General features: G+C 23.1%; 1 long non-coding RNA gene and 1 other non-coding gene across 2 annotated transcripts; both read left to right on the top strand.

Annotated features, from left to right (window-relative positions):
• Positions 1 to 2,218: 2,218 nt before the first annotated feature.
• Positions 2,219 to 2,303, top strand: TRNAM-CAU. Its single transcript is given in 2 exon segments — positions 2,219 to 2,256; positions 2,268 to 2,303. It is a non-coding gene; the product is annotated as a tRNA-Met (tRNA).
• Positions 2,304 to 2,882: 579 nt separating this feature from the next.
• On the top strand, positions 2,883 to 9,730 carry LOC117128390. The gene is made up of 2 exons (XR_004451689.1): positions 2,883 to 3,449; positions 4,075 to 9,730. It is a non-coding gene; the product is annotated as an uncharacterized LOC117128390 (long non-coding RNA).
• Positions 9,731 to 10,106: the final 376 nt, after the last annotated feature.

Below are 10,106 nucleotides of genomic sequence, written 5' to 3'. Positions count from 1 at the left end.
AGACATTTGTTTTACATAATTATTATATATTTTTAATGTTACTCACATATTTAAATGTTTGTATAATTATGCCAAATATAATAATTTTATAGTTTTCATGCTATAAATTAAACTCATCACATATATATATATATATGTTGCTTATTATATATTTGTCTTATTGAATTTGCGTTTGATTACTAAACTAAATTTTTTAATGCATGAAACAACATATATGAAAACAATTTTGTATTTAATTTATTTATAATCATGATCCGTAATTAAAATCGCTAGATTTTTTTAGTAATTTCTAATGTTTATTAACTTTATATAATAAATTACTGTATATTAAAAAGTTTAAGATAAGTTAAATTTTTATACATGTATTATATAGTTTACTAATATTAATCCGTTCTTCCAACATATTATATTTTTAGCATAAATATTTTATATTTATGAAAATAAAATATGTTAACTTATCAATTTAAAATAATTTTATCATATTTTGTTCAGTGTAACATTTTTATTTTAAAATGATAGATATTATTATAAAATTGGTAAAATAGGATATAGTTTTATTCTTTTAGTAACATTTCATTACTAATTACAAAATTAGTTAAAAATATTTATATTCAATTTATGACAATTAAGATCTTATTATAATCCTTTTCATGAGATTTGTTAGAATTTTATTTTTTTATTTTTAAAATAAAAGATATTATGATTAAAGTAGTTAAAAATATTATGTATATTAGCATTAGTGATATACATTTATTATAAAATTTAAATGATGGTCCAAATAAAAATATCACTCATCAAAAAATCATGATTTTTATTTTATTAGAAAACAAATTTGAAAAAATTAAAATAAAAATAAATATAAATATTTATTTCTAACAAAATCTTTAAAAATTATTAGTAAATGTATTTGTGAAATTAATTAATTTTATTTTATTTAAATTTTCGTTTATAAACCAAAACTATATTCAATTTTAATTTCTAATTATATTTTATGATAATTTAAATTAAAACTAACTAATTTTTGAAAGTAAATTTAAGAAAGATTCTAAGAAGATTTTAAAAAGATTTTGTTAGAACATTTTAAATATATTTATTTGTATTTCAAATAAAAAGATAAATATATTAAAAGATATAATAATAAACTTATGTAAAATATGATATTTTCTAGAAATGGTCCAAACTTAAAAAATCACACATGAAAAGAAGTCATGACTTCTGTTTTAATATATAAGATGAGATCATTCTTCGAAAGAAAATAAAAACTTAAGTTATGAAAGCAAATCGGAAATTATTTGTGAAAACTACACTATTCAACTCGAATACTTTTTGGCTTCCCACGACGAGGCTGAGAAGTAGTCATGAAATTTTAGATATCATTTTTTTCACTCAAAACAATTGTGATACAACTCATATTCATGTTCATAAATAAAACTCATATTCATGTTCACAAATATTCTATACTTGTAGTTTCAAAAAAAAAAAATTCTATACTTGCAACAATTTTGTAAACCAAGTCTATAGTCTTAACTAAAACATCTTTTATTGGGATAATCTTTGTTCTCTTAAATAAAGAAAAACACGTACGTGTGTTGAGGAGGTCAACGAGAGCCGAGACTTATCATGGGAGAATAGTAAGTGTCCACGCGGCGAATCCATCACTACAAGAACACTCACAACTTTTTATTAAAATATTAATTTACAGATACCCAAATAATTTCTTAATGTTACAAAAATTATTCATTCGTGACTTTATACTTTTGTTTGTGCCTAGAGAAAATGGCAAGCTGGTTGTCATAGCTGTTGTTGATTCCCTCTGTCTTTCCAATGTTCTTTTGTTTTTAGCCATACAAAAAGATCAATAATATCACATCATTCTATAAGTATTATGGTGAATCCACAACTTCTTACTCTTTTTTATTCAAACCTGATTACCACAATTTTTGTAGCTAATAATATTTATAGCTACGAAAATGTTGTCGCCAGTCCGCAGCTGTATGGACAATCCTTTAGGCATATGCTCTAAGATCTTACTTTAAAAGTCAAAATGAAGTGAAGTTAATTCATAAGATCTGGTATATATAAAACACATGGATTTATTTGTTTGGTTTTGTGTCTCACATGATCCAGAATATTGCAAGATACTTATATACACTGACATATAACATTAATATTTGTGTTATTTGATAAATGTAACTTCGCATAATCATCATGACAACATGGGGTGGTGGCGCAGTTGGCTAGCGCGTAGGTCTCATAGCTATTGAGTGATCCTGAGGTCGAGAGTTCGAGCCTCTCTCACCCCATATTCTTTCTTTTTACATTCTGTTTTACTTACTTGGGCTGAATGGGCCTTTTGGTATTCTATAAATCGGATTCTAATTTAGAAATTAGGAAACAAAAGTTTTTGTTGATATATGGATATTTTTTTAGAATTTTTTTATCAACGGAATGCATTTTTAGAATAACTTTTCAAAAAAATAACTATTTTAGGAAAGTCATCATTTTGCAGAGAAATATTGTAGATTTGAGATTGTAATTTATAAATTAGGATAACAAGAATTTTATTAAAAGACATACATTTTTTTAGAAATTTTAATCAATAGATTGCATCTTTTAAATAAGTTTTCTAAAAACTACTATTTTGGGAAAGTTATTATTTTTGTAGACAAATATTGTAGATTTGGTATTCAGATTTAGAAATTAGGATAACAAGAGTTTTTGTTGATTGATGGAAGTTCTTTTAAACTTTTTATCAACATAATGCATTTTCAAAATAAATATTCTAAAACCTGCTATTTTAGAAAGTTATCATTTTTGTAGAGAAATATTGTAAATTTAGGATTCTGATTTAGAAATTAGGAAAACAAAATTTTTTGTTGATATATATGCATTCTTTTAGATTTTTTTTTATCAAAGGGGTGCATTTTTAAAAGAGAAATTCTCTAGGATATACCTTTTTTTTTGTCACAAATATAGACCTTAAAAATAAAAATGACCAAAATAGACTTAGATGTTTTATTAAAAGAAGTAAATATACACTTATACCCCTAGGATTAATTAATCTAGACATTAGAGTTTAGAGTTAAGGGGGGGGAGTTTAAGGTTAAGGGTTTAAGGTGTAAGGTTTAAAATTTAGGATTTAGAGTTTAGAGTTGAGGAGTGGGGGGTTTTAGGGATAGGATTTAAATTTTTTAAAATTGAACATTTTCAAAATAGAAAATGCTATTTTGGTCATTTTAGTTTTTGAGCTCTATTTTTGTGACAAAAAACATAAAATGGTATATTTGAGAGAATTGCCATTTTTAAAATATATGTTCTAAAAACAACTAGTTTAGGAAAGTCATCATTTTGTAGAGAAATATTGTAAATTTGAAATTTTAATTTATAAATTAGGATAACAAGAGTTTTTATTGATAGGTGAACATTCTTTTAGAATTTTTGATCAATAGGTTGCATCTTTTAAATAAGTTTTTAAAAAAATTACTAATATAAGAAAGTTATCATTTTTGTAGAGAAATATTGTAGATTTGGGATCGTAATTTAGAAATAAAGATAACATGATTTTTTATTGATAGATGGACATCTTTTTAGAATTTTTGATCAATAAGTTCTGTTTTTAAATAAAATTTCTAAAAACTGCTATTTTGGAAAAGTTATCATTTTTGTATACAAATATTATAGATTTGGTATTCTGATATAGAAATTAGGATAACAAGAGGTTTTGTTGATTGACGGAAGTTCTTTTAGATTTTTTTTATCAACATGATGGATTTCCAAAGTAAATTTTCCAAAACTGCTATTTTAGGAAAGTTATCATTTTTGTTGAGAAATATTGTAGATTTGATAATCTGATTTAAAAATTAGGATAACAAGAGTTTTTGTTGATTGATGGAAGTTCTTTTAGAATTTTTTATCAACATGATGCATTTTCAAAGTAAATTTTCTTAAACTGCTATTTTAGGAAAGTTATCATTTTTGTTGAGATATTGTAGATTTAAGATTCTGATTTAGAATTTATGAAAACAAAAGTTTTTGTTGATGTATGGGCATTCTTTTAGAATTTTTGGTTAATAGGTTGTATCTTTTAAATAAGTTTTCTTAAAAACTGCTCTTTTAGGAAAGTTATCATTTTCGTAGAGAAATATTGTAGATTTGGGATTGTAATTTAGAAATCAGGATAACATGAGTTTTTATTGATAGATAGACATTCTTTTAGAATTTTTCATCGATAGGTTTTGTTTTTAATTTTTTTTTCTAAAAACTGATATTTTGGGAAAGTTATCAATTTTGTAGACAAATATTGTAGATTTGATATTCTGATTTAGAAATTAGGATAACAAGAGGTTTTGTTGATAGACGGAACTTCTTTTAAAATTTTTTATCAACATGATGCATTTTCAAAATAAATTTTCTAAAACTGCTATTTTAGGAAAATTATCATTTTTGTTGAGAAATGTTGTAGATTTAGGATTCTGATTTAGAATTTAGGAAAACAAAAGTTTTTGTTGATGTATGGGCATTTGTTTATAATTTTAAATCAACGAGATGCATTTTTAAAATAAATTTTATAAAAACAACTATTTTAGGAAAGTCATCATTTTGTAGAGAAATATTGTAAATTTGAGATTTTAATTTATAAATTAGGATAACAAGAGTTTTTATTCATAGATGGACATTCTATTAGAACTTTTGATTAATAGATTGCATCTTTTAAATAAGTTTTCTTAAAAACAACTATTTTCGGAAAGTTATCATTTTTGTAGAGAAATATTGTAGATTTGGGATTGTAATTTAGAAATCAGGATAACATGTTTTTTTATTGATAGATGGACTTTTTTTTAAAAATTTTGATCAATAAGTTCTGTTTTTAAATAAATTTTCTAAAAACTGCAATTTTGGAAAAGTTTTCATTTTCGTAGACAAATATTATAGATTTGGTATTCTGAAATAGAAATTAGGATAACAAGAGGTTTTGTTGATTGACGGAAGTTTTTTTAAATGTTTTTAACAACATAATGCATTTTCAAAGTAAATTTTCTAAAACTGCTATTTTAGGAAAGTTATCATTTTTGTTGAGAAATATTGTAGATTTAGGTTTCTCATTTAAAATTTAGGAAATCAAAAGTATTTGTTGATATATGGGCATTCTTTTAAAATTTTTAATCAACGAGATGCATTTTTAAAATAAATTTTATAAAAACTGCTATTTTGAGAAAATTATCATTTTGTAGAGAAATACTGTAAATTTGGGATTGTAATTTATAAATTATGATAAAAGAGTTTTTATTGATAGATGAACATTCTTTTAGAATTTTTGATCAATAAGTACTGTTTTTAAATAAATTTTCTAAAAACTGCTATTTTGTGAAAGTTATCATTTTTGTAGACAAATATTATAGATTTGGTATTCTGATATATAAATTAGGATAACAAAAGGTTTTGTTGATTGACGGAAGTTCTTTTAGAATTATTTTATCAACATGATGCATTTTCAAAATAAATTTTCTAAAATTGCTATTTTAGGAAAATTATCATTTTTGTTAAGAAATATTGTATATTTAAGATTCTGATTTAGAATTTAGGAAAACAAAAGTTTTTGTTGATATATGGGCATTCTTTTTGAATTTTAAATCAACGAGATGCATTTTAAAAATAAATTTTATAAAAACAACTATTTTAGGAAAGTAATAATTTTGTAGAGAAATATTGTAGATTTGGGATTGCAATTTATAAATTAGGATAAGAAGACTTTTTATTGATATATAGACATTCTTTTAGAATTTTTGGTTAATAGGTTGCTTCTTTTAAATAAGTTTTTTAAAAACTGCTATTATAGGAAAGTTATCATTTTTGTTGAGAAATATTGTAGCTTTGGGATTATGATTTAGAAATCAGGATAACATGAAATTTATTGATAGCTGAACATTCTTTTAGAATTTTTGATCAATAGGTTCTGTTTTTAAATAAATCTTCTAAGAACTGTTATTTTGGGAAAGTTATCATTTTTGTAGATATATATTATAGATTTGGTATTCTGATTTAGAAATTAGGAGAACAAGAGGTTTTGTTGATTGATGGAAGTTCTTTTAGAATTTTTTATCAACATAATGCATTTTCAAAATAAATTTTCTAAAACTGCTATTTTAGGAAAGTTATCATTTTTGTAGAGAAATATTGTAGATTTAGGATTCTCATTAGGAATTTTGGAAATCAAAAGTTTTTTTTTTTGATATATGGCCATTCTTTTAGAATTGTTAATCAACATGATGCATTTTTAAATTAAATTTTATAAAAACAACTATCTTAGGAGAGTCATCATTTTGTAGACAGATATTGTAAATTTGGGATTGTAATTTATAAATTAGGATAACAAGAGGTTTTGTTGATTGACGGAAGTTATTTTAGAATTTTTGATCAATAGGTTCTGTTTTTAAATAAATCTTCTAAAAACTGTTATTTGGGAAAGTTATCATTTTTGTAGATATATATTATAGATTTGGTATTCTGATTTAGAAATTAGGATAACATGAGGTTTTGTTGATTGATGGAAGTTCTTTTAGAATTTTTTATCAACATAATGCATTTTCAAAATAAATTTTCTAAAACTGCTATTTTAGGAAAGTTATCATTTTTGTTAAGAAATATTGTAGATTTAGGATTCTCATTAGGAATTTTGGAAATCAAATGTTTTTGTTGACATATGGGCATTCTTTTAGAATTTTTAATCAACGAGATGCATTTTTAAAATAATTTTTTATAAAAGCAACTATTTTAGAAAATGCATTATTTTGTAGAGAAATATTGTAAATTTGGGACTGTAATTTATAAATTAGGATAACAAGAGTTTTATTGATAGATGGACATTCTTTAAAAAAAAATTATGAGTAAGTTCTGTTTTTAAATAAATTTTATAAAAACTGCTATTTTGGGAAAGTTATCATTTTTGTAGACAATTATTATAGATTTGGTATTTTGATATAGAAATTAGGATAACAAGAGGTTTTGTTGATTAACGGAAGTTCTTTTAGAATTTTTTGATCAATAGGTTCTGTTTTTAAATACATTTTCTAACAACTGCTATTTTGGAAAAATTATCATTTTTATAGACAAATATTATAGATTTGGTATTCTGATTTAGAAATTAGGATAACAAGGGGTTTTGTTGATTGATGGAAGTTCTTTTAGAATTTTTTATCAACATGATGCATTTTCAAAATAAATTTTCTAAAACTGATATTTTAGAAAAGTTATCATTTTTGTAGAGAAATATTGTAGATTTAGGATTCTCATTTAGAATTTAGGAAAACAAAAGTTTTTGTCGATATATGGGCATTCTTTTAGAATTTTTAATCTACGGGATGCATTTTTTAAATAAATTTTAGAAAAACAACTATTTTAGGAAATTCATCATTTTGTAGACAGATATTGTAGATTTATGATTGTAATTTATAAATTAGGATAACATGAGTTTTTATTGATAGATGGATATTCTTTTAGAACTTTTGATCAATATGTTCTGTTTTTAAATAAATTTTCTAAAAACCGATATTTTGGGAAAGTTATCATTTTTGTAGACAAATTTTATAGATTTGGTATTCTTATTTAGAAATTAAGATAACAAGAGGTTTTGTTGATTGATGGAAGTTCTTTTAGATTTTTTACTTATATAATATGATTTCACAAAAGCAATCACAATTTTAGTGTTGACTTTTAAGAGATATTAAAAATAGAACCTAAAACTATTTTTTTATGATAAGCATATTTTGATCAAATAATTAAAAAATCTTTTTAAATAGCATATACTTTTAATGAGGTGTATCTATTATATTTTAGCATTACTAAAAATTATTTTTCTTAATATTTATTTTCTTTTTAATTTTATATTTTCTTTATGTTTGTGGAAATTAATATACCCATAATCAAAATACCCAAGCAAATCTGAATTCTCATTTTAAAGATTATTTAAAATAATTTTCAGTTTACCTTTCAATAATTGTTACAATATATTTTTATATATACGCATGAGACTTCATAATATTATCGTTATATTCATCTATGAAATTTTCAATCATATACTTCAGTTTATTTTTATTTAATTCTAAGCACAATATATATTACGAGTTATACATATATAATCGTACTAAAATATATTTACATATTTAGGAAAATAATCAATCTAAATACAAATAAGAATTTAATCAAAATTAACTATATTTATAATAAAATAATATAGTTGAATTCAGATAAACAGATGTAGTCCAATATACCCAAGTGATAAACAAATCAATTATTGATCCAAAAACATCCAAACCGACTATATATAACATATCTAAAATCATATGTCTAACTAAAATAATATAATATTATTAATATAAATTATAGATATAAATTATAAATTGATTTAAAACCAAAATTAAATATCAAGTAATTATAATATATTAATTTTATAAAGATTTATATCGATATATGAGCACGGAAGAACCACCTACTATATTCTTAAGCAAGGAGCGACATTGTCAAAGAAAAAAAATATTTTTGGCAAAAAATGTATTTATAAACAGATATAGACATTAGCGCACAAAAAAACAATTTCTTTTATCTAATATTTTAAAAGCATTATAATGATTATTCTATGTGTTTATTTTTAGTTGTTGTTTTAAGTATATGCACACAGATTAAAAAAATATTTGATTTTACATATTTTCAAAAAGAAAAACATTATTATCTATACACATAATTATATTTCAACTAATATAAAAATAACTGAAAAATATTGTTAATTATTTTTGCATTGAAATTCTAAAAAACATTTATTTCAAAACGAAGATTTTTCTTTACAATGATAATTAAAGTATAATTTTTGCTTAGTCGAAACCACAAGGTTAACTTCTTGAATTTAAAGACGATAACAAACGGATAACCATTAAACGTTTAAGAAGATTCATTGAACTAAAACAGTTTCCCGGATTAGTTAGTAACAAGAGGATCTACTTTGCTATCTGGTCCATCGTAAATCACGCACTCCCACGATCATGAACCGTACAAACTTCTAGACTTTGTCAACCTCGATGTTTCAATTTCCCATAAACTACGGTCGACCTTTTTGAATACAACTCTCACGTGCACATGAAATCGAAGTTTACGGCGCACATTCTTCTAGAAACAAATCAAATACGCACAAGTCAGAGATATAGCTCTTGATAGAATTAAAAGTACACTAACGCGAGGAAAATATAAAATATTTTTTTTTACCAAAAAAAAACGGTTTATATATAAAATAATATTTTTACCAAAAAAAATATATAAAATAATATTGGAGAAAAGAGACGGTATCGCATTGGGCAGGAGTGTTTTTTTTTTGTTACGCGTGACAAGCGAGTCAGGGACCGAGTACACCGGCCACGGTCACCGTCAAATGATACCTAACAAGTGGGTTCCATAGTCATGTTGAGTGTTGGTTTATATCACGACCGTCCATTGAGTTTCTTTTGTTGACCGATCATCTTGCATTATGGTAGTGTGAACGAGAAACTAGATTTTATTAATATCACGCGTTTGAGAAGTGAAATGAAATTGAAATATCTTTGAAAATTTTACATGTAAGAACATCTGTAAATTTAACAATATAATAAATTAAGAAGAAAAAATTCACATTTAAAAATATGTATACTTTTCATACATAAATATACTTTTTATTAAAATGATCAAGTAAAGTAAAAAGATTGGATATCACAATAAATCAAAATTAACCATAAGAACTAGATTTTGACCCGTGCAACGCACGGGTGTTTGTTTTCACTTTTTTATACATAAATTATTGTTTTAGAACATAAGTGATATATATTTTTAATGTTAATCATATAATTAAATATTTATATAACTATTTCAAATACAATAATTTTATAATTTACATGTTATAATTAATTAATTGTTTAAACCTTATGTATTTGCTATTTCTTATTATATATTTATCTTATTGTATTTGCATTTAGTTATTAAGCCAATTAATATATTCATGAGAAAATATATTTAAAAAATATTTTGTATTTAATTTAGGCTAAAGTCTGATCCGTATTTCAAAACTTGATTTCTTTTTACCAATATTT

Source organism: Brassica rapa, chromosome A09, assembly GCF_000309985.2.
Source record: "Brassica rapa cultivar Chiifu-401-42 chromosome A09, CAAS_Brap_v3.01, whole genome shotgun sequence".
In the NCBI taxonomy this organism is placed as follows: domain Eukaryota; kingdom Viridiplantae; phylum Streptophyta; class Magnoliopsida; order Brassicales; family Brassicaceae; genus Brassica; species Brassica rapa.
The sequence above is the reverse complement of the archived record's forward strand: the minus strand, read 5'-3'. Positions and strand labels throughout refer to the sequence as shown.